This window comes from Heloderma suspectum, chromosome 8 (assembly GCF_057233095.1).
Source record: "Heloderma suspectum isolate Gila_16-S chromosome 8, 16-S_ref, whole genome shotgun sequence".
NCBI lineage: Eukaryota > Metazoa > Chordata > Lepidosauria > Squamata > Helodermatidae > Heloderma > Heloderma suspectum.
Genome location: NC_139465.1, coordinates 12,954,573 through 12,978,476, shown reverse-complemented (window position 1 = coordinate 12,978,476; position 23,904 = coordinate 12,954,573). Strand labels below are relative to the sequence as shown.

General features: G+C 43.6%; 1 protein-coding gene across 7 annotated transcripts in view; it reads left to right on the top strand.

The window, feature by feature from the left end:
* Window positions 1–8,445: 8,445 nt before the first annotated feature.
* Window positions 8,446–23,904, top strand: part of CHD9 (chromodomain helicase DNA binding protein 9) — an 88,736-nt gene continuing 73,277 nt past the window's right edge. For 6 of the 7 annotated variants that reach the window (XM_084812921.1, XM_084812918.1, XM_084812922.1 and 3 more), the window contains exon 1: window positions 8,446–8,649. The gene's annotated coding sequence lies outside the window, so the exon portion shown is untranslated. The remainder of the gene's footprint in view (window positions 8,650–23,904) is intronic. The other variant, XM_084812917.1, reaches the window with a different exon arrangement.

The following is a 23,904-nucleotide window of genomic DNA, read 5'->3' as shown; positions in this document are numbered from 1 at the left end:
GAGGAGGTACAACAGAATCAGGAATTTGAAGTGGTACCCGGCTCAATCCATCGGCATTAGCTATTGCCTTTCCTGGCTTGTACCAAGCGTATAATCATAAGCATTGTGGACAATGCTGCAACACTGCATGCAGGGTGATAGTATGCAGGGAATAGGCTTACCACAAGAGAAGATTCCTAGAAGAGGCATGTGATCCATGCGTATTTCAAAAGCATGGCCATAGAGATCGTTGTGGAACTTTTTGACTCCTGCAACAAAAGCCAAGGCTTCTCTGTCAATGTGTGCAAAGTTCTTTTCAGTGGATGACATAGTCCTTGAATAATAAACAATGGGTGTCTCTGTACCATCTAGAAATTTGTGAATTAGCACAGCACCAACCCCATAAGAAGAAGCATCAGTAGTAAGGATTAATGGGTTTTTTTCATCATAATGTACAAGCACAGAATTTGAACTCAACAAAGGTTTGACATTCTGGAAAGCATTGTCATGCTGGCTGGTCCATTTCCATGGAACTCCTTTTCCCAGAAAGTGATGCAGTGGCTCAGCAACAGTAGCCTTTTGTGGAAGAAACACATGGTAGAAACTGAGAAGTCCCAAGAAGGCTTGAAGTTCCTGCTTTGTTTTTGGAGCAGGTGCATCATGAATTGCACGTATTTTTTCATCAATGGGGTGAATGCCAGAAGCATCAATACAAAAGCCCAAAAATGTTATGCTGGAGGTTCCAGTTTCACATTTCTTCTTTTTTACATGAATGCCAGATGTGTCAAAACAATGTAGGACTTCTTGAAATCATTCAGCAAGTTTTTCCTCTGTTGATCCCATGAGCAGAACATTGTCAAAATATGGTACAACACCTGGAATTCCAGAAAGTAGGGTTTCCATGAATGGTTGGAACAGTCCGGAGGCCACAGAAGTTCCGAATTGCAGATGCTTTACTCGGAATGCCCCTCAATGAGTGATTATTGTTTGGGCATCTGCTGTAGAATCATCAATGACCAACTGTTGATATGCTTGGGCCAGATCAAGTTTTGCAAAGACCTTCCCTCCACCAAGAACAGTGAAGAGTTGATTGACAGCAGGCACTGGGTATGTATGCTGCTTAACTGCCTTATTCACAGTGCGCTTGTAATCACACCACAGTCTCACCTTCCCATTAGGCTTTACTACTGGCACAATGGGCGTAGCCCACTGGGTCTGTGTAACTGGTTCTAGCACATGTTGCTTGATGAGATGCTCAAGCTCTTCTTCAATTTTTTTCCCGCAGTGCAAAAGGCACATTCCTGGCTTTCTTGTAAATTGGTGCAATAGATGGATCCAGATGGAGTGACAGTGGCTTCTCTTTGTATTCTCCCAGTTCTTCAGAAAATACCCTTGGAAATTTATTAACAATTGCTGCAAGCCAACCTCGGGCTTGAATTCCTTGAACACTAATCTCTATTGGTGAAAACTAGTTTCTCCCCAAGAGGTTTTTCCTCTGCCCCTCCACAATTATAAGTGGAAGCTTTCCTTGGAAGGCGCCATACTGTATATCTACAGTGTAGCATCCAACAATATTGACCTTCTTTGCATTGTAATCATGCAGAATGCATGATGGACTTGACAGCTTTGGAGCAAAGGTCCCAGAAAATAGGTACTTGAAGGTGTCTCTGTTCATTATGGATACCCCAGACCCCAAATCCACTTCCATTTTGCACTTCTGGCCATTGATTAATACTGTTGCATACAACACAGAATCAAGAAGTTCTTTACCACAGACCTTCTGAATGTGATATAGCTGCTGAGTTTCATCACCCTGTGGATAATCAACCCAATGAGACACTAGCTGGAGTGACTCTTTGTTACAGTTCCTTGGCCTTGTGCTGAAAGATGTAGAACAACAGACTCACTCAAGGTGACCCTTCTTGCAAAACCTGCACTCAGCATCCTTGAATCTGCACAGACAGTGCTGATGTGGTCCTCCACAGCCTGAGCAGGAATAGGTAAGCCAGGGCCTATCTGCAGATTTTATGGAGGGTGCATTTCTTGTGTTCTGTTGACCTTGCTGCCCAGAATTCTCAGCCTGCTTGCTCTGGATGGCATGTTCATCATCTGCATTTCTCTTGAGTTCTGTGACATATAGTGATGCAGTCTCACTGGCTAATGCCTTTTCTCGAGTCACGGCAAATGTCAAATTTGGCTCGGACAGGCTGCGTCGTTGCAGTGCTTCATCATATCCACAGACAAGGCGATCCCTCAACATATCCTGTAGAAAACCCCCAAAGTTGCAGTGTTAAGAAAGATGGCGCAGTTCTGCAATATAAGTAGCAATGCCCTCTCCAAGTTGCTGCATTCATTTGTTAAATTTAAATCTCTGCACAATAACTGAAGGATTTGGTGAGAAATGTATCTTCGGTAATCGTAAAAGTTCATCATGAACTTAGTTCACCTTAGTTTTGGGTGAGGCAGGAACAGTGAGGGATCTTATTATGGCAAACGCCTGTGGCCCATAAGCAGTTAAGAGAACAGCTCGCTTTTGTTCAGCATTGGCTATCTTATTTGCTTCAAGATAGAATGAACGCCATTCTGTATAACAATCCCAGGAAGCTGGCTGACTAACATCAAACTCTTCCATATGTCCAAGAGCAGCCATTTTGATTTTAATTATCTTTTTAAAAACAACGCAGGAGTTGCTCAAATTCTTAAGTGGGTCTAGCTGATTGCTTGCCAGGTAGCTATGTAAATAGATTCACAGTCCTTGCTGCCTGTGTAGCTCTCAGGATCCCACCTTCATCACCACAAAATGTTGTGTAGATAGAAAGAATGACTGCAGAATCAGCAGGCCTCAAACACAAGAGTTCTTTAATTCAGCACACACAGAACTGACAACTTAGCAGAAACCTGTTGCTACTCCCAGTTCCAGAGGAGCTGCCAAGGTTCAAAACAATAACGAAGCCAGGGCGCCCCCCCCCCCCGATACATAATAATATCAGACAGGGCTTATAAATGGAGGGAGATCAAGAGACAGGGGAATTGCTAGACAGCCAGGCAAGGGGGCAGAAAGATCCTGGCGGAGAAAACGCACATAGGGGTTTCACGCTGATGTGGAAAGCAGTTTCACTTGTTGGTTCAAAATAAGCAGCCAATTATTTACATGCACTGTCAATATAAATAAAAGTTCAAAATTATGGCCCCAGTTCAGATATATACTGCATATGCAGTGTACTATAGATAATGTGCATCTAGAGGCAGTTGTTGGGAACAAACACTGAAGTTAGGGTTCAGGTTCAAAGAGGACAGGGCTCCTGAACCTTTAAGAGTTGTGTGGAAGAGGGGATTTAATTCCCTCTTCTAAACAACTATTAAAGGTGCAAGAGCTCTGTCCTTTTTCTAATCTGGCCACGTTTATTTGCAATGTGGGTGCAAATGTATACTTGCATTCCCTGCCGTGTAATGCAAAGGTAGGAGACATTGGGTGCCTTCCATCTGAACTCATAATGTGCATTTGCATGTTCATCCACATACTCAATCAAAAAAGTTTGTTTATTTATTACATTTCTATGTCACCCAATAGCCAAAGCTCTCTGGACGGTTCACAATTAAACTCACAACCTGTTCATGATCCAGTGAGGGCATCTGCACATAGAAGCTGTTTCTGCATACCCATCTCCTTTATCAGATAAGGTCCCCCAGACTTACAAGAGATAACAAACAGTATACTGTATGTTAATTAAACCATTTATTTTTCATTCTGGCAGGCCAATTATGTGGAAATAAGCTCTAATTAAGCTAATTGGGCTTAACTTCCAAATGTATTAGTTTAAAACTGGGAGGTGCCTATGTTTGTTGCCAAGAGTGTTATGTATTTGCAGCACAATCCTATACATGTTTATTTGGAAGCAAGTCCCACTGAATTCCATAAAGTTTACTCCCAAGTAATTGTGCACAGGATTGCAGCTGTGCAGTGTGAAGTAAGTCCTGTTAAGTTCAATGAGACTTACTCTGGAGTAAGTTTGTTTGATTGCAGCCATGCAGTGCAATCCTATGCATGTCTGCTTGGAAATACATTCCACTTAGTACATTGGGACTTATTCCCAGGTTAAGCATGCATAAAACTGCAGTCTTAGGAGACTTCTAGACTGATGGCTACTAGAACTACCAATCAAAAGGCATTGTGCAGCTTTCCCATTTTTACATCCTTAACAGATTTCCTGTGGAAAGAGAACGGAAGAAGAGGTGGGAAAATGCGGGAGAGGTACAAAAGGAAGACGTTGTCCAGACCACCGTAAAATTCTGTGAATGGGGCAGGGCAATTGAAGAATAAAAGCGTCACCTAGAAGCATCCAAAGTCAGGGATTATTGCTGGAATGAACAGCTAGCTTATCTTTGTGTATTTTGTAAGGCGCTTCTTTTTTTTTACTTCAGACTAAGTTCAATAAGGCCTATTTTCGTAGTATGTAAACATGGAGCGGCAGGAGTAATACCCTTTTGAAAATATCCCTGCTTGCAAAGTCCTGCTAGCTAGTCAGGCATGCGAGAGAAGGTTTTCTCCTGTATTGCTCCCAGACTCTGGAACACACTCTCCTTAGAGTTGCAACTGCCCCCCCTCCCACTCTGTGTGCTCAGGATGGAGGTCAAGATGCATCTTTTCAACTTGGCTTTTTAATTATTATGGTTCTTAATGTTGCTTTTATTAATTTATTGTGTTATATCTGATTACTGTTTGGTTTTTAATTGTACACCGCCTTGGTTTGCTTCAGAAAGGCAGCATAAAAATATGCTAAATAAATAAACAAGCAATGCAATCCTAAATGTATTTACTAGGAAATAAGCACCACTGACATCAGTGGGGCTTCAGGATCAGGTTTTAAAGCATATCCCTACCACCAACATAAACTGGTGTAATAGTCATGAATAGTCAGAGAACCCTGGAAGTTGCAGTACTGAGGCTAGAGAGCTCTAACAGAGATTTCAGCTCCTCACTAAACTACAATTCCAGGTTTCTTTCGAGCAGGCGTATGTAACTTCAGTCCCAGGGCCAAATCCAGGTCTCCTGGGATCCCAAACTGACCCTCTGGGTTCCCCAGAAGGCCATGTCCCTTTCACCTGGTTGTGCCCCCTTTCCCCCAACCACCAATTGTTTGGTGATTTCCCAGCTTTTGTGCAGTTTTCTTCCCCACTCTAAAAGACTGAAATGCCTCTCTTAAGATTAAAAGGTAAAGGTGTCCCCAACCAGTCGTGTCCGACTCTAGGGTGCGGTGCTCATCCCCATTTCTAAGCCGAAGAGCCAGCGCTGTCCGAAGACGCTTCCGTGGGTCACGCGGCACTCAGGTCTTGAACTGCTGACCTGCCGACCTTCCAGTCTGCAGTTCAGCGTCTTAACCACTAAGCCACCGCAGCCCCTTCTCTTAAGATTAGTTACTGGCAATAAGAGCCTTAAGTTATAACATGCTGGTATGTTGTTGTTGTTTTGGCCCCACCCATTTGCCTTTGGCCCCACCCACCACTGAAATGTGGCCCCCGAGAGCTGCTCTGTAATTGAATCCGGCCCTTGGGCTAAAGAGATTCCACACTTCTGTTTTAAGGGAAGCCATGATAGTTAAAGTGGCATAAAAATCATATAAAGCCTGTAGAGTGGATAAAGGATGAACATTTCTGAAATTTTGACTTTACTAATGAAAGCGCATTCATTTCCAGGCATTTTTGTTTTTTTCTTTTCAGAGTTGACCTTTTAAATTGAATACCTTTGGGTAGGCAAGAGCATCTGCTCTTTTATTTATAAAACAAGAAGGGACTTTGGATTTTTAGATAAACATGCAAAGCTGTGTCAAGATCAATAAAACTAAAGGTATACCTTTTGAGTATGTTTTAAAATGAGGGGAATTACATAGCAGGGAGATAGGTAGGTTACACAGATATCTCCACCCAAACCAGACACGCACACACATACACAACATTTTCCTTTCTTCGAGAGAGAACCTCGGAAGGGATCTCTTTACTTGCCTCCCGCTCAGCTGCCACAGCTGGAAATGCAGCCTGTGAGAGAAAGAGCATCCACCATAGCTAATAAGGCAGCAGGAACTGTGGTCGATGTCAGCGTGAGAAAAAGGAGGAGTGGTGGTGCGTGAGTGTGTCAGGCAGGGGGAGAGAGCAGCATGGCTGCTAAGTGCTTGCAAGCAGAACACCACAGGCAAGCAGAACTGGCTCTCTCCTTGGCTCTTCTCCTCCAGCATCAGTACAACTTAGCCGTATCACCCCTGTCACACAAAACCCATATCCTATAGCTTTCCCATTTGAAGCCCCAAGCACAGCTAGAATAACACAAGCTGCTGGTTATAACACATCCACTTATAGAAAGAGTACTCTGGCCTCAGTGACACTTCTATTGAAATTATAGATTTCTTCGCCCTCCCCAAAATCACACCTTCCCTGTCCCACCGTTGCCCTGTACTCATCTGTTTTTTCATCCATTAAGGGGTGGTGGTGGTAAAAACACATTCTTATAAAAGGGTATTAGACAATTTCATGGAGGACAGGGCTATTCATGGCGATTACCATTGATACCAAAGTGGAACCTCCCTCTTCAGGGGCAGTATGCCTCTGAATACTGCCAGTTGCTGGAGGGTAAACAGGGGAGAGTGGAGTTGCTTTCACATCCCGTCCATGGTCTTCCAGGAGGCACCTGGCTGTACTAGATGGACCCTTAAAGCCCAGTCTTAATGCATGCTTGCCCAGATGTAAGTCCCACAGAGTTCAGCGGGACTCCCTTGAGCATGACTGTGCACAGGATTGCTGGCTTAATCCGATTCAGGATTTCTGGCTTAATCCGATTCAGCTACAGGAAGGCACCAGGTTGGGAAACTCTGTTCTTAGCCACAATAGCTAAATGGAGTCTCTATGTTAATTGGTGGTATATCTCTGCATCCCACAGACAGTGGGGACAAACAGAGAACGGCATCTCTCATCATGGCCTGTTTGGGGCTTCCCAGAAGCTTCAGTGGTTGGCTGCTGTGTGAATAGTGGCCTAGATGTGCCCTTCGGCTTTTAAGAACACAATCTTATGCATGTTTAGGCAGAAAAGTCCTACAGCTCCCCGCACTCCCCAGACAGCCGTGCATATTTAGACAGAAAAAAAGCCCTTCAATTCCCAGCAGTTCCCAGTCAGCACAGCTGACTGAGGCATGATGGAAGTTGTAGGATTTTTTCTGTCTGAACATGTATAGGATTGCACCCTAATAGTCTTAAAGGGCTGTCAGCTCCCCGGGCAAACTCTGCACCCTTTCCACCTTTAGTCAGCTTCCACTGTGGTATTGCAGTGCTTAGACTAGAACTGAAGAGATCCAGGTTCAAATCCCTCCTCAGATGAAAAGCAAAGGCAGCCACGATGGCCGTAAGAAAAATACCAAAATCGTATTTGTGAAACACCTTTATTAGGCCAATTCAAAAGATCACACACACAAAAAGCACACAAGGTCTTGAGCTCTCCAGTTCTCTTCATCAAGCAAGATGTTGCAAATACAGGCCGGCAAGGGTGGCTGGGCATTGTTGCCGGATGCCTGCCTAGTTGGGAGTCTCAAGATGATATGGAGGAAGAGGGATTGCAGACTTTTTTGTGATTTGGATTGGCCTAATAAGGGCGCAATCCCACGCATGTCTAGACAGAGAAAAGTCCTACAACCCCCAGCATGGCTGGCTGGCCGGGGGATGCTGGGAGTTGTAGGACTTTTCTCTGTCTGAACATGCATAGGATCGCACCCTGAAGATATTAAGATTATATGGATTCTGGAACTTCTCAGGTGAAACTCATGGGGTGCGCTTGGGCCAGTCGCCGCCTCTCAGCCTTGCCTACCTCGCAGGGTTGTTGTGAGGACAAAATGGGCGAAGGAAGAACCGTCTATGCCAGCTTGACCTCCTTGGAACGTAAACGTCGTAAAAAATAAACAATGACGCTCCCCCGACCCCTCCCCTTGCCTAACGATCGCGCTTCTCCCCTCAGCCATTCTCCCCCCCCCCCCCAGGTAGTCCCGGCCAGCAGCCCCTCCCAGCACCCCTTCAACTTTCCCCCCTGCCACCCGCCGCCTCACTCCGGCGGGGCCCCCCTCCTTCAGCCAATCGGCGAGCGGGTGACAAATATGCAAATCCGCCTCCCTCCTTCCCTCCGCCCTTCCAGCCTCCTCGCCCGCTCTTACCCGCCAACGCGGCCCAACCGCCCGCTCTTCTCCCCTTTCCTCCCCCGCCTCCTCAAACAACGCCGTTCCGCCCCTTCTCAAAATATGTCCCCTGCCCGGGTTGGCTGGGGTCGCGGAGGAGGAGGAGGAGGCGGCGGCGGTTGATGGCGCGAGCCGCGCGCTCTTCTGCCATGCCCCCTCCCCTCGCGAAAGGGAAGGCGCGCGCCCGCCCGTTAATGTGCGTGCGTGTGTGTGCGGAGGGAAACTTCGCCAATAGCCTCTACGCAGACGACGACGGGGCGGAGACGAGACGAGAGGAGAGGGGAGGGGAGGGGAGGGGAGGGGAGGGGAGGGGGCAGAGAGCGAATCACGCCGCGTCGCGCCCCGCCCCCCTTTCCCCTCAGCCGCCACCGCGCCACCTCCGGCCTCAGGCAGGGCCTTTGCCTGCCTGCCAGCCAGCCAGCCAGCCGCCCTCCTTCTCCACAGCCGCACCCGCCGCCGCCCGGTAAGCGCTGCCCTCTCGCCCTCAGGCAGGAAGCGCTGAGGGAAGGCGAAGCCTGGGTGGGCGGGAAATTTTAGAAGGGCTGAGTAGGGTGGTGGTGGTGGGGGGGAAGCGTGTGTGATAGAGATAGGGGGGGGATTCCCTGAGGAAGAGGGGAGTGGCCGCCGCCGCCGCCGCCTCTACTTCCACCTCTCCCCCCGTGCCGCCCTTTACCGCACGGAGGCCGCTGGCCCCTCTCAGGCCGGGTCGAGCTGTCAAGGCGAGGCGAGCGCGGGGCATCGCCTCAGACGCCACCCCCGCCTCACGCGCGCGCAAAAGAGAGAGAGAGAGAGAGAGAGAGAGGTGGGCTGGTGGCGGGGTTGGTGAGTACGTGAGAAGCCGCGGAGGCCTTGCTGCCGTGCCCCCCCCATCCATCTCCTTGGACCAACCGCCAGGCGTCTGGACCCTGGCTGTGCTGCGGCTGGTGCTGCTTCCCTCACATCCACACGAGGGGAGGGGAGGGGAGGCGCGGCTCAGGCCTACTGCTGCTGCCCTGTCACACCTTCCCCGGCTCGCGCTCTTTCTCTCTCACCACCTCTGTTTCTTCTCCCCCTGCCCGTCGCTTTCCGCGCTTTCCCCTCCTGCTTTGCCTTCGCACCTTTTCTCCCCGTCCCCCCCCCATCAATTTTGGCCTCGAAACGGTTCAGAAACCATTCTCGCTGGTGTGTGTGTGTGTGGGGGGGGGGTGATGAATGAGCAACGATGGCCACCCCTCTCACCACGTACCTTCACAGACTCCCTCCCTCCTTGCCCTTCATTCTCCTTTAAGATAAGCCCCCCCCCCACACACACACACAGTCATGGGGCATATGGGAATAATGAGCACACGGTTGCCACCCTCCCCATGCACACACCTCAGTTCTCCTTGTAGACGTTTTCTTCCCCCGCACACGTGGGGCGCCAAATAAGGGGAGGCAAAGGACATCTGTGTTGGATGTGGAGGTGGGAGGCTGATGCAGATGCACGGGGAAGGGAGAGATGGAACTTGCCATGTGCTTCATGTCAGATTGGGCGGGAAGGTGTTTTTCTCTTTAGGTCTGGGTATTTTACATGGCTGTATGGAAGCTCCAGGTTCAGAGGCAGTATGCCACCGCATGCCAGTTGTTGTGATGGGGTCAGGGAAGAGGACTTTATGCCCTTCTTGTGGGCTTCTTGGAGATACCTGGTTGGCCACTGTGAGAATCAGGATATTGGACTAGATGGATCTCTGGTCTGATCCAGCAGAGCTGCTTTTTTGTGTTTGCAGGGATATTTTTGGGTGGTGGGGAGACAGTTAGGATGGTATGGATCAGGTCGCTACCAGATTTTGTGTTGCTTTTGTGGTGGTGGTGGTAGTGGTAGTAGTAGTGGTGGATGTAGTTGGCTGCCTTTCCCAGTGGTTAGCAAACCTTGTGTTCAGGTTAACCCATCCTGTCCCGGAGCTGAAAGTCACACATGCGTTTTATATATCCTTGCATATGTCAGGGTGGACACTGAGCCCATAGAATCCCAGAGTAGTTCAGATTCTGAGGAAGAGCAGTCGCTCCTGGGAGAGGAGCGCGCTCCTCTTTCCCAGGGCCAACAGCTGACGGAGATTCCTCCCACCAGCATTCCTAGCTTAGATAGCAGTCCAGGGAGTGACAGAGTGCGGGAAGCAGACTTGATGGACGCGCGACGCCGACGCAAAGAGTGGCGCCAAATGGAGGGCGCAGAAAGGAGGTGTAGTGCCTGGTTGGTGCGCAAACAACGGCTGCGCCCAGAGGATCCAAGGGAAAAGGGAAGGGACTCTCCCTAGTCCTTAAGTTCAGGGGTCTGCCAGTAATTCCCTTTCAAACGGGGACCAACTGTTCCAACTTAGGGCATAGGTATTCTGCTGCTCATATCTAGTTGCTAACAGTAGAGTTGTTAAGTTGTAAAAGAGGAATAAAGCTTTGAAAATAATCCATTTGTCTGTGTCTGGGCTTGGCTACTGGATTAGACTGAGAGAGGCCTCCAAGGAGCCCTTGACAGCATACTCCTTAGCGCAGGGCTGGGGAACTTGTTGTCCTCCATATGTTTTGGCTTGCCGCTTCCATCAGCTCTAGCCAGCATAGCCAATTGTTGAAGGATCATAAGAGTTATAGGCCAAAGCATCTGGAAGGCCGCAAGTTGCCCACCTTCGTGCCTTATACTGCATTGGCCCTGAGTCATGTTTCTGGCAAATTGGCAGCTCCTTGTCCATAAACTATATTCATTATCCACTAGAGCAGTGGTCTTCAACTTGTCAAGACCCACCTGGAACCCCAATCTGTAACACAGGACACACTTCCAAGAGCCCATGCACTTGGGTGGTGGGGCTCATGCATCCCATGCACTGGGAGTGAAGCACATGCACCTGAAAGCAGAGTGGAATATTAAAGAAAAGCTGTGTTAAGGTGTACTGTTTGTCTGCATGCTTAAGTTGTCTGCCACCAAGCAATCAGAAGGTCTGGTCCCAGGTGGAAACCTCACACAGCAACTTCACTTCACACCTTCTGCTCTCTAGCCTGTCTGCTTGCCTCACTGGCCATCTGGTTCTGTAGCGTCATGTATATAGAGGAGGAGACTAGCCTGTGGAACCTCTGCTTGGTCCTGAAGCACTGTGCAGAGTCACCACCTCCTTTCTTCCTCAGTCATGACTATCCTTCAAGGACAGGGATCTAGAGATGCAGCCTTAGAACAATGAGTTAGAGGAGGCCTCTGCATATGTCTAGTGTGCCACACTTTGGCCTGCAGTTAAGGCTTGCACTGGGTGAAGGAAGGATGAAACCAGACGGAGTGCAGCTGAGGCTCAGTTTCAAAGCATACATGCAGAGATCCATCTTAGCCAAGATGTGGTCATTGCCTCATACTCCTCTTTTCCTGAGCAAGCACTGCTCTTCCAGGACAAGAGGACAGCTCACCAGCAACATGTGCTTGATTTTCAAGTTAGAATGGGAGGAACCTCTTGTCATAAAGTAAAATGGCAGTGGCAGCACTGCCATGACCCACCTGAGGTTGGGCCGAGACTGACTTTTGGGTCCTGTGCACCTGTTGGAAGACCAGGGCATTAGAGCATCCAGACACTGGGAATCATTGTTGTATTGGATAGGCAGAGAAAAGGAGAAAAGGTATACTGGTTTACTGGAAAGTTGGAATAAATTTAAGTTGCTCTCAAGTGGGAAAAGGCAGCAGTTGATAAGTTTAGTGCTGGATTCCTAGATAGCACATAGGGTTGGAACTAATTCCCAGAGATATGGGGAATAATAGCAGCATCAGATTTGAACTTAGCTCTGTAGAGGTTAGAGGTAACTTTTCAGCAGAACTGAAGGTAGGGCATATGTGGGATCAGCAGACTCCGTGCTCATTTAGACTATGAGAACTGTGGTGCTGGAATTGCTGCAGCACTCTAGATGGTAGACAATGTGGTTCAAGAAGGTGAATTCACTATAGTCTTCACACAGCGCATAGTTAAACTATGGAATTCACTTCCACAAGATGTAGTGATGGCCATCAATTTGGACAGCTTTAAAAGGGGGTTAGACAAATTCATGGAGGAGAAGACTATCAATGGCTATTAGTCCTGATGGCTATATGCTACCTCCAGTATCTGAGGCAGTATGCCTATGTACACCAGTTGCTGGGGAACATGGGTGGGAGGGTGCTGTTTCACTCATGTCCTACTTGTGGGTTTCCCATGGGCAGCTGGTTGGTCACTGTGTGAACAGAATGCTGGACTAGATGGACCCTTGGTCTGATCCAGCATGGCTCTTCTTATTCATTTTTATGTCCCTTAAGTGTGCTTTCCTGTCTTTTTTCCCTTCATTGAGTCTATGACCTCATAAGATTGATCCATCATTATTTGTACAAATGGGGAAATGCAATACTTCGTTGAATGTTACATGGCATCTCTGAACTGAGATTTCAATCTAGGTCTAGGTGCAGCATAGTAGTGAACAACCTAAACAGATAAAAAGGTAAGTACGTGATAGAAAGGTCTCATAGCAGGATACAAAATGTTTGCAAGATAAGAACATAAGGTCAGACCGAAAGCCTATCTAGTCTAGCATTCTGTTTCCACAGTGGTCAACCAGATACCTTTGGAAAGCCCACAAGTATGACATGAACACAATAGCACTCTCTTGCTTATGTTCCCAGCAAGCAGTGTTGAGTGACTGCCTCTGATACTGGAGGTAATGTACAGCCATCATGACTAGTAACCATGGATAGTCCTATTATCCATTAATTTGTCCAATCCCCTTTTAAAGCTGACTTAGTTGGTGGCCACGACCACCTTTGGAAATGATCCATAGTTTATGTGCTGCGTGTCACAGTACTTCCTTTTGTCTGTCCTGAATCTTCCACCATTCTGCTTCATGGATTATGTTTTTCATAGCTACTGTGCACTGGGTGATGCAAACGTCTCTTGCTTTGGGGAAAATGGGTGTAATAATGGGGCTTTCATAATAAGTAGTGTATATGATGGTAGGGAAAAAAATTGAAGCTGAGGAGTATTAGGGGAATATTGGAGAAGGCTTCTTGTCAGGTAAGCAGACCAATGCAATTTGATAAAAAAAATTCTTCTACAGAGAAAAGCTGGGGATGAGTGGCATAATCTTTAGCATATAGAAAGAATATCACATGGATGCGGCTGAAAATTGGAATGGGATTCCAGGTAGTCTTGCTTGCATGCCAGAGACTAGAATTTTAAAGGTTTTGGATCATGTATGGTTTTCCATTGGTAATGTGTAGTGGAGGTAGTTGGCTGATACCTTATTGAAATGATAAGGTTTGAAAAGGTCTGAAAGTTGATCATCCTTGGGAAAGGTAGGTGGATATTGTGCACCTCCCTGTCTTTCATAGTTGTAATGTTTGTTTGAAATTGATGTGCTTCATGTATGCCCATACTTCATGATCAAAAGTATGACTATGGGAGCCTGGACACTGAGCAGGTCAAAAAATATTGGAGAAGTATTCTAGAAGTATATGGCCATAATTCTGGGCAATTATGTTTATCTCTTTCCTTGGAGTCTTCTCATATTGCTGCTTTGTAGCTCCACCTGTTGTCACATCTGACTTTTTCCTCATCATTTTAGCCTGTATGGTTCTACATACAGTTGTAAACATGAATACTACTGACGTTGCTTACTTTACAGACTTACTGGCACAAATTTACTTTAAATCAAGATTGGGGGAACCTTTTTTGGGCTGGGAGCCGGATTACCCATTGGACCAAACCTGTGAGCCAGATGACATCAAGGGGGCAGGGCCACCCCCAATTCTTTCCCCAACATCATCTGCCCCCACCAATTTTCCTTGCTCCATGAATAGAGAGGTACAGAGCTCCGTGCCTCTCTGCATGAAGAAAGGGACTCAGCCAGCATTTGGAGGAGCTGCTCCTGCAAGCACTTGCCGAGTTCAGCACTGGTTGGGGTGGGGGCAGGACCCACAGAGGGTGTCCAAGTCTCTGCAGGCCAGATGGGGAACCTGCGTAGGCTGAAGGTTCTCTATTCCTGCTTTAAGTGGTAGATGAAATCTTTAAATATGATTTCATATTTAAATTAAAATACCAGAAATAATATCTGTCCCAGGTATATCCATATGACCTCCCAAAGAAGGACTGGAACAGTCCTTCTAGTCACCAAGTATTTGTTTTGCTTCCAGTATTGTCCGCAGCAGTGCTGACATTCTTTTTCATTTTAGATATAAGTATAGAAATTATTCTTATATTACTAGTAAATGGAAACCTACCTTGTCAAAACCTCTAATTAGCACTTAGTTTGTGGCTATTGGCCAGTTGTATTGGTTTCTTGTTTTTGCAAAAGTATTCTAATATGTATGTGTTTGAAATACATTTTGGATGATATTACATTAATACTTAGAATAGAGTCGGAAGTTAGACGGTCTTTATTTTTTCTAGAATAACTTAAATATTGCCCTATTTATTTTTAATATTTTTATTGCTTTCTACAAAAGTTACCAAATAGTTCAGAAGTCACCTTCAGTAGTTTGATACAAAATCATTCAAGATAATGTCTTATTGCCATTAATAAATATAAAAGTAGTGTCCTGCATTCTCATCCCATAAAAACAGTACTCCTTTTCAGGGCTGGAGCAGGAGCTTTGTAATATTGTTCAGGTTCTCAGCAGTCAACACTTGTGGTGGGTGGATTTTCAGGAAGGCGGAAAACGACTCTTTTGGACTTCCGGTTAAACCTGAGCACTCTATTGCTGAATATGTGGCGAGGGTGCTGGTGGTAGCGTTCTGGAGCATACAAAAGGTGTTCTTTTTTCCTGAACCATTCCTGTATAAGCTGTCAGGGGCTTCAGCAGGCCAATATCTTCTCTCCCCCTGCTCCCTGATTTCTCCCCCGCCCTTCAGCTTACACCCTAATATTCTGCGTCTCAGCTGCTCTTCATTAGACTTCACTAACACACATATTTTCCCTGACTTCTGGTTTGTTTGGCCCCCTTTTTATTCTCCCTAGTGCAAAAGTGAAAGCTGCCCTTAGAAGACAAAGATGAAATCCAGGATTTTAGCATCGTTGTGACTGGGCAGCAGTATGTGTCCATCCCCTACAAACATATCAAAGGCAGCAGCCAAGACAGTGATCCTGGAAGTTCCAACTCCAGATAATGGGGTGACTTAACCTAGTATTTCTTATCTCTATGGCAGGGGTGGGCCACTTGTGGCCCTCCAGATGTTTCAGCCTACAACCCCCATCATTCCTTGCCATTGGCTATACTGGCTAGGGCTAATGAGAGTTGTAGACCAAAACATCTGGAGGGCTACAAGTTGCCCACCTGTGCTCTATAAGCTTTGTATGCTGCCTCTGATCCTAGAGGAAGCATATAGCCATCTTGATTAGGAGCCATTGATAGCCTTATCCTCCTTGAATTTGTATAATCCCCTTTTAAAGCCGTCTAAGTTGCTGGCCATAGCTGTATCACCAGTCACCCTGTGATTTCAGAACTGAAAGGAAGAACGCTCTGGCCTCTACTATTGGCCATGGGACTAAGGACTACTGGGAGGCTGCACTTCCTGCCTCACAGGAAGAACACTGCAGCAAGGGGAAGATCTGTCTGATCCCATCCATCAACCAGATGACTAAGGGTGGTTGTATGTGAGGACGTTTTTATTATTACGTGTTCCTTGTAAGCTGCCTTATGATTAATTTGATTGAAAAGCAGGGTAGAAAACTTCAAATGAATCAATAAATTGCCATCAATGTTCTGTAAATTCTGGAAGCTCATACGTCTTTTTGGACAAACTAGGGCGAGTTTTTTTTTTAATGTTATTTAATTTATATACATTTGTACACAAGGAGTACTTTTTCTGCCTTAGTTTTGGGTGGCCCTGTTTGCTTCCAGACTGGTAGCACTCAACCACTCAAGTTTGCCATTAGAGAGAATGATGTACGAGAATGTCAGCAAATGTTATAGCTTCTAACTCTGTACAGTCAAATGTATAGTTCAACATACTTCTCTTATTTTCTGCTTTTTCTGTTTGTTGACATAAAACCACTGGTTTGAATTCAAAGGTGCATGCATGTAGTGTAAGTCCCATTAATGTCAAGGTCTTTGCTGTTCTAGAAATCTCATGACGTTGCTTAATGGATGAGAATTAGTAGGGGAAATGGATGTGGTGTAGCAGTATTATTTTTAAGACAACAGTTGCTTGAACCACCAGCAGAGATTGTGGAAATCTTAAATCTGACATTCTCTGCACCTTTCTGTAAGAGAGATACATTAACTGAAAAATGAAAAGGGAACTTGATATAGAGAATGCTGTATCCCTATGACGTAACCATGTTTAGTTTCCAGCCTTTTTTACCTCAATATATTTTGGGGGCATGCTCAAACAATTCCACATGCTATCCACTTATTGAGAGGTTTTACCATTTCATAATCTTAATTGACAGATAGCAAAATGACAAGGTCTAACTGGGAAGTCTTTATAAGCTTAGAGTTCTTTAATGCCTTGCTCTGTGAATTAACTCTGCTGTATCTCTTGGATGGTGATTTGAACCTGTGAAGTCTAGGTTTAATTCATGCTAGTCGACGAAAACCCTGGGTGGCCTTGGCCAAGTCACTCTCACTCAGCCTATCATGTTGCACAGGGTTGTTAGCCTAAATGGCGAGGTCCTTGGAGAAGTTTGGGCTATGCTTGTAACTAATAATAATAGCCATCTAAAGGGTCAGTGTTACTATTGAAAAATTAGGTTGTGTGTATAATTTCTATTTTACCTGTATAAAATTAAAAGTCTTGCGTTTAATTTATGTGTATGTAATCACTCTACTTACATACTGCCTTATATTGCCATCCTAAGCTTGTTTACACAGAAGAAAGTCCCATTAAAGTTCATTGGGGTTTAGGATCACAGTCTTAGTGTATGTGTCCTTTGAAGTATGGGTTCTTATTAATAAAAATTTTGTAAATAGCACATGCTATTTTAAATAAACATTTTTTTCAATGCTTTTCCTTTCTCTGAATTACTTCTGTTGGTTCTAATAAATCTCTTTATTTTTAAGAAATCATTCTGTTGGGAGTTGGATACTCTGGGGTTTTTTCCTCCCAAAATATAATTAATTAATTTAATTATTAAATTAAATATAATTAAGTGACAAGAGTTTAAATATGAGGATTCTGAGTGATTTTTTTAAAGTTTGCCAACTGCAGGATGACTTGTTTTTGAGATCAGTGTTTAAGAGACTTGTTATGTAGAGCCTGCCTTTTTTTCTTGAGTGTCAGATTAAAATCTCTTGATTTTCCATCTAATTTTTGTTGACATGTAATGCTAGTACTCATTGCTAATACTCAGTTCATGTGTATCTGGAGAGATACACACTAGATAGAAATATTATGAGCTGTTGGCAACCTTTACTTAACATCTTTCCTTTGAATATTAGTCAGCAGGTCATTTAGCTTTTCATTTACCTAAGTTTGCCTGTTCGGTTCTTTTGAGGAACCAGCACAGGATTACAAATATACATTATAAATAATTGTACCATGTGCAACATGGCAAATGAATGTATATCCTATTCAACTTATAAGCATTTACATTTGGGTGTGCCATGCATTCATCATGATGATTTTATAGCTAGTATATTTTCAGTATGGTATATTAGAGTTGTAATAGTTATTAAAGGTGTCTAGTTCAGAAATATTAGAAGCTGAAGGTTTTCAGATGACCCCAACAAACCCAAATTCGGAGGCAACAGATGTAGAGGATACAGCAAGGATATTAAACTCCAATGGGTCAAAGGGCTAAACAGATGCTCAGGGCCACTCATATCTTTCACCAGCTTGTGCAGGGGTGGGCACTTTGAGGTGGTCCAGATGTTTTGTCCTACAACTCCCATCAGCCCTAGCCAGGATAGCCAGTGGTGAGAGATCATGGGAGTTGTTGGCAAAAACATCTGGAGGACCACAAGTTGCCCACATCTGAGCTAGTAGTTAACGTCTCAAAATAAACACTAGAACATACAAAGAGCCTAAGGTCTATCTAGTCCAGCATTCTGTTTCCTCAGTGGCCAACCAGATCCCTTTGGGTACCCCACCACAGGGCATGAATATAATAGCATCTTCCTGTTTGTGTTCCTGAGCAACTATACAGAGACATGTCTCTGATACTGGAGGTAATACATAGCCATTATGACCAGTTGCCATTGGTAGCCTTATTCTCCATGAACTTGTCTAATCCCCTTTTACAGCTGTCCAAGTTAGTGGCCATCACTACATCTTGCGGTAGCTAATTTCATAGTTAATTATGCACTGTGTGAAGAAGTACTTCCTTTTATATGTCCTGAAATTCCCACCGTTCAGTTTCATTGGATGATCCTGGGTTTTAGTATTATGAAAGATGTAGAATAACATCTCCCTATCCACTTTCTCCATACCTTGCATAATTTAGAATTCAACCCCAATGTGCCTCCTTTTCACATCTTTGTTGTTAAAAGTCTTCACCAGCATGGATGCTGTCCCCCACCCCCACATTTCTGACTTCTCCCCTGACCCAGGTATGAACATTCTACAGTCTCCCATTGCCATCTAACTCCTACCTTCCATGTTACTTTGCTTAACCTCAAAAATCCTTTCACATTCCAAATTATCTCTTCCCTACACACCAGTCTAAGATTCCCTGCTGCCTGCATTACTTTTGGTACTGATTCCCCGACTATTCCTTCTTGTCTGCATATGCTGGCAAATAGTAAATGCCACCCTCTTTGAAACCTGGACTGCTAATTTAAATGAACTTGGAGAGGTTCATTGATTGAAGCAAGGAGTAGCAGCCATTGGTAAGTTGATCCTTCTGCCCTACTAAAAAGTACACTTTCCCACCTCTGCAGATGGTTTTGTAATTTGTGTGACGTATTGTAGAGATGCAATGGACCATACTGGAGATCCCAGAAATCCTGAAAAAGTTCCTGGGGTTTATGTTTTGATACCCTTGGCATAGAGAGTTCTTTGGTCCCCATTCTGACTCATATTGCCAACAAAGATAATCAGTTTGATGCAAGCACCTGTCACTACCAGGTTTCCAACTCAATTCACAGTTTCCATTTTGGGGCTAGCGGATTGTGGCAATTTATATTTCTACTGCTATATTAAAATTCTGAGTAAATTTTGGAACTTTAAACAATATTTTTTCCAAAATATTTTGTTTCAGAGTTTCTAACTATATTAGAAGTCACTGAGCAATGTTCAAGAATAAATTGTTATCGTGTGTATAGATAGTGAACTTATTTTCTGAGAATGGATTCTTCTGTTACCAAGATGGCACAATCCATACTCAAGAGGAAGGTATAAGTAGACTTGGGGAAATCCTAAGGTCTACAGAGGTACAAAAAAATCCTGAAGAGAACAATCCTTGGGGAGGGGACCCCAGGAACAGCCAAGTGAGGGCTGAGCATGCTCAGTCAGTACAGAATGCTGACTGACTGTTGGAGGCGGAAGATGGAAAATGGTGGGGAAGAGAAACAGAATAGAGTATTATGGAAAAGGGCAGGGCTGGTTGTCTGAAACCCTGAACAAGAGTCCTCTGCACTGCAACATTTTGTGGCAGGTCCCACCTGTTAAAAACCAAAGAGCAACTTCATCAGTGTGACAACATATATTTCAGATTACTAAAGCAATTTATTGTTTCTTTAAAAGCTTTAAAAATGTTTCTGTATTGTGACATATCAAGGGGTTCTAGGAAAGTATTCCAGAATTAATATTGGGTGTGTGGTTGTGTAATTGTTTGTGTAGGTCAGTGTGTAATATTGAAACTTGGGATTTTATCTGGGAGTTAGAAAATTCTGTAAATAAGAGCCCAATCCTATGAATGGCTGTGCTGGTAATATAAGTGTTCAGGATATGATACAACAGTTTCTGTCTTGGTGTGTTGTTATACACTATTGTGTTAGGATGGTGCTGAGATGAAATTCAGGATTTTGTGTCAAAATAAAAGCATGTATTAATGCTGCAGTGCTGGAGGTATTTCAGCGGCTACCACGTTGAGTGGAGAGCAAGTGGAGGGGAGGGAAGAAGTAGTTCCAGCATACTCCAGCCACTTGCCCTTTTGTTCACCCACATGCAGAGTCCGCAATTTGTCTTTGGGAAATTGAGAGTAAGTGCACCCAAAATACTTCAACAAAATGGCAGACACAACAGAACATTTTTGTGACTCTTCCTCAGAATGCATTGTGAAGGACCAGTGAATGTTGGTTAAATTAAATTATCATGTTAAGGGTCTGCATAATAGTAGAAGAGAAGCATTGTTGAAAAGAAGTTTAAAGAACATTAGCAGATTTCTTCGCTAGAACAAAAAGGCTGAGAAATAGGTTAATTTATTTGCCTTTATCACCCAAGGAAAAGTTGGACTAGAAAAAAATGTAGACTCCTTTACTATTTATCCAACACAGTGTCTGCACTCTTGATGAGAAATTATGAAATATGCATTTGATTTGTGAATAATCACCAATAAGAGGTTATGTGTAGAAACTAATCTGTTTGATTAGGTATTTGTGGAAGGAGCCACAACTCATTGGTAGAGTCCGTACTTTGCTTGCAGAAGTCCCATATTCAATTCTGGGGATCTCTAGCTCAAGGATTTTGGGTAGCAGGGCTTGGGGGTGGGGCGAGGAAACACTCTGTTTGAGAGCTTTGAAAGAGACTGCCAGTGAAAGGAAATAGTACTGTCCAAATAGACCAACAGTTTGTCTAGGTGTAAGGCAGCATAGTATATCATGTAATCAGTAATGGCTTTTCATTAAAACAATCTTAAAATACTCTCTGATGCAGGCAAGCATAATCCTATTTTTGAATTTAGGGGGTCCTTTGATTATTAAAAACAAATGAACTATTGATAATCATTAGAAAATAAAATAAAGACTTTCATCTACAACTTGGAAAAAAGAGAGAAAGTAGGCTCATCACATTGAGAACTGTAGGGAAGGTTATAAGCTTTTCTAGCTCAGTTCTAGAAATGCTAGGAACAATATCCTATGCAGTAGCAAATAAGGTAATTTTGCAGTCATAATGTTATAGAAACCCATGTTGTCTTGGTTTCTAAAGGGCAAATATATGTTAAGAAAGCTTTATTGGGTCAGCTCATTGGTCAGTTTGTTTCCAGTCATAGCTATTTCCTTTTATACTTTTAGGTTACATTTTTTATCAGTATAAGATACAAGTAGAATATTTCTACTCTGCTGATCATTCTTGACAGACTAATGTTGGGGAATCAGCTCCTACTTACCTGTTAGCCATTGAGGTTCCTTTCTTCAGTTAATTTATCTTCTTTTTTTAAGATTTAGGTATATTGTATAATGTTCAGTAATTTGGCAGTGTGAGTTCCATAGATCAGTTGTTTTCACTTTGGGGAAAAAAAGAATGCTTTATATTTAGTAACAATTATTGTTGATTTACAAAGGCTGTCTTAAAATGAGTCAGACTTTTGGTGCATTTAGGGTGCAATCCTATGCATGTTTCCCCATGCTGGCTGGGGAATGCTGGGAGTTGTGGGACTTTTTTCTCTCTAAACATGCATAGGATTGCACCCTTAGCCAGCACAGCCTACTTTGTGTTTATAATATGGCACACTATAGTTTTATATAAACTCCTACCCCGCCAACACCCACTTGAACTCATCTTATTTTTGTCTTGACACTTTGAGATATATATCACAGTATAGTTAAATTCAAGGAAGCTACAGTGGGTATCGGATTTTTTTTTATTACTGTTTGATTATATCTTGCCTTTTAAAAAAAAGATTGCAGAAAGAAAGCTTACAGTTCTTTTTAACAATATCATCATCATAAATATAACATGAAACCATTTCATCATCATGAAACCATTAAACTTAAAACTACAGTAAAAACGCAGGCTGCATATGGAAGTATCTAGTTACTATTAATTAAAAGCCTAAACAAATAATAAAAAGGCAATATTGGTCTGGTGCCTAAAACTCATTAAAGACGAAACCAGTTGAGCAAACCTGAGGAGAGCCAGGGGACGACTCCAGAAAAGGCCCTTTTCTTGGTTACCAGCCACTAGGGATGTATGTGACATTAGTTTCAGTTCATTTTTTATCAAAAATTACCCAGTGTGAACCTTCCAGCCTGAACATTGACTCAAACACAATATGAGGTCTAGGTCCATACATTACCAAGCTTGTAATGTGATTCATGGCCAAAAATAATGCATTCAACAGAATGTGTACATCTGACAAATGTGCATGAAAAATGCACACTTTTGAAAAATGTATACAAACATGCTTTAATTAGTAGCAGAGAAATGTGTACATTTTAAAGATGTGCCCAATTTATACAAACATTTGTGCATATTTTTGTGCATATTTCTCAAAATTTTCATGTGAAAACAAAAGATCACAATTTGATACAAACATGAAATCGAATGAGCTTTGAAGTGGACATTGGCAAACTTTGGAATGGAAGTTGGAAAACTTCAACAGACTCAAGTTTACTTGTACACACATCCCTGCCTACCCAGACTGTGAAGGTGGAGGTAGCTGAGAAGGGCCTCCAAACCTTTTAACAAATGAGCAGGTTACTATGTTTTACTAAATCTTTTACTAGTTCTGATAGATACTTCAAAATGTCTTCCAGCTATCAAATACAGCAACACTGTTTGTCAACAAGGCTATTTCTGCTAAGACTGTTTTTTGTTAAAGCAAATGCTTACCCCATCTTCCTTTAGCCAATAAATGTCTCCTTAAATTCAAGAAAGCAAAATCCTTTTTCTTTTCAATATTAGAATAATGGTTCTGTGTAACCAGTTACAAATGTATGCAGTTAGTAAAACTTGATCATTTTGAAGAGTTCATGTTTAGCATCTCTTGCATGTTTGGTGTACATTTGTGGAAACGGCTACATTTGGATGGTTTATTGTTACAACAACAAGCCTAGCCTCCATCCCCTGGGCTCATGTGACCACTCCCCTCTCCTCTGGTATGACTGTGAGGTGGAGTTTGGAAGCTTCTATTATACATAAACTGCAGTGTAGCATGTTTTCTGGATCCTAAACTGTGATTAATCTTAACTATTGTTTTTTGGCCCATGTTTGAAGTTGGCTTATTTCAGACAAACCATAGGTGAAATTAACTATAGTTTGTAAGTTTCAAAAGACACAACAATGCATAGTTAATTTAAAAAGTGGAAGAGAAATCTTCCAAACTACTCTGTCCACACTGAGGGAGGAGAGGGGATTACGTGAGCTCAAGTGGAGGCTAGGCTTATTCCCATCACAATAAATGATGGCATATCATGGTGTCCCAATGAAGTCTTTGTCTAAAGTGCTTGTACAGAAGTGTGTACCTATGTATTTGTTATTTTGCAAAAAAGATAGAGCAAATAGCCTCCAGATTTCCTAATCTCCTTTGTATTACTTCCCTGTTTTAAGAAGTGTGTGTTAAAAACAATCAAGTTTATTTTATCATCTCTTGGTCCAAAATTACAATTTACAAGAACCATGCTGGATCAGACCAAAGGCCTATTCTGTTCCTTCAGTAGCCAAGCAGATGCATATGGGAAGCCCACACACAGGACATGAGTGCAGTAGCAACCTCCCACATGTTCCCCAGCAACTGTTACTCAGCAGCATACCACCTCTGATACTGGAGATGATAGTCTTATCCTCCATAAATTTGTCTAATCCTCTTTTAAGGCTGTCCAAGTTGGTGACCATCACTAGATCTTTGGTTAGTGAATTCTATGGTTTAATTATGTGCTGCATAAAGAAGT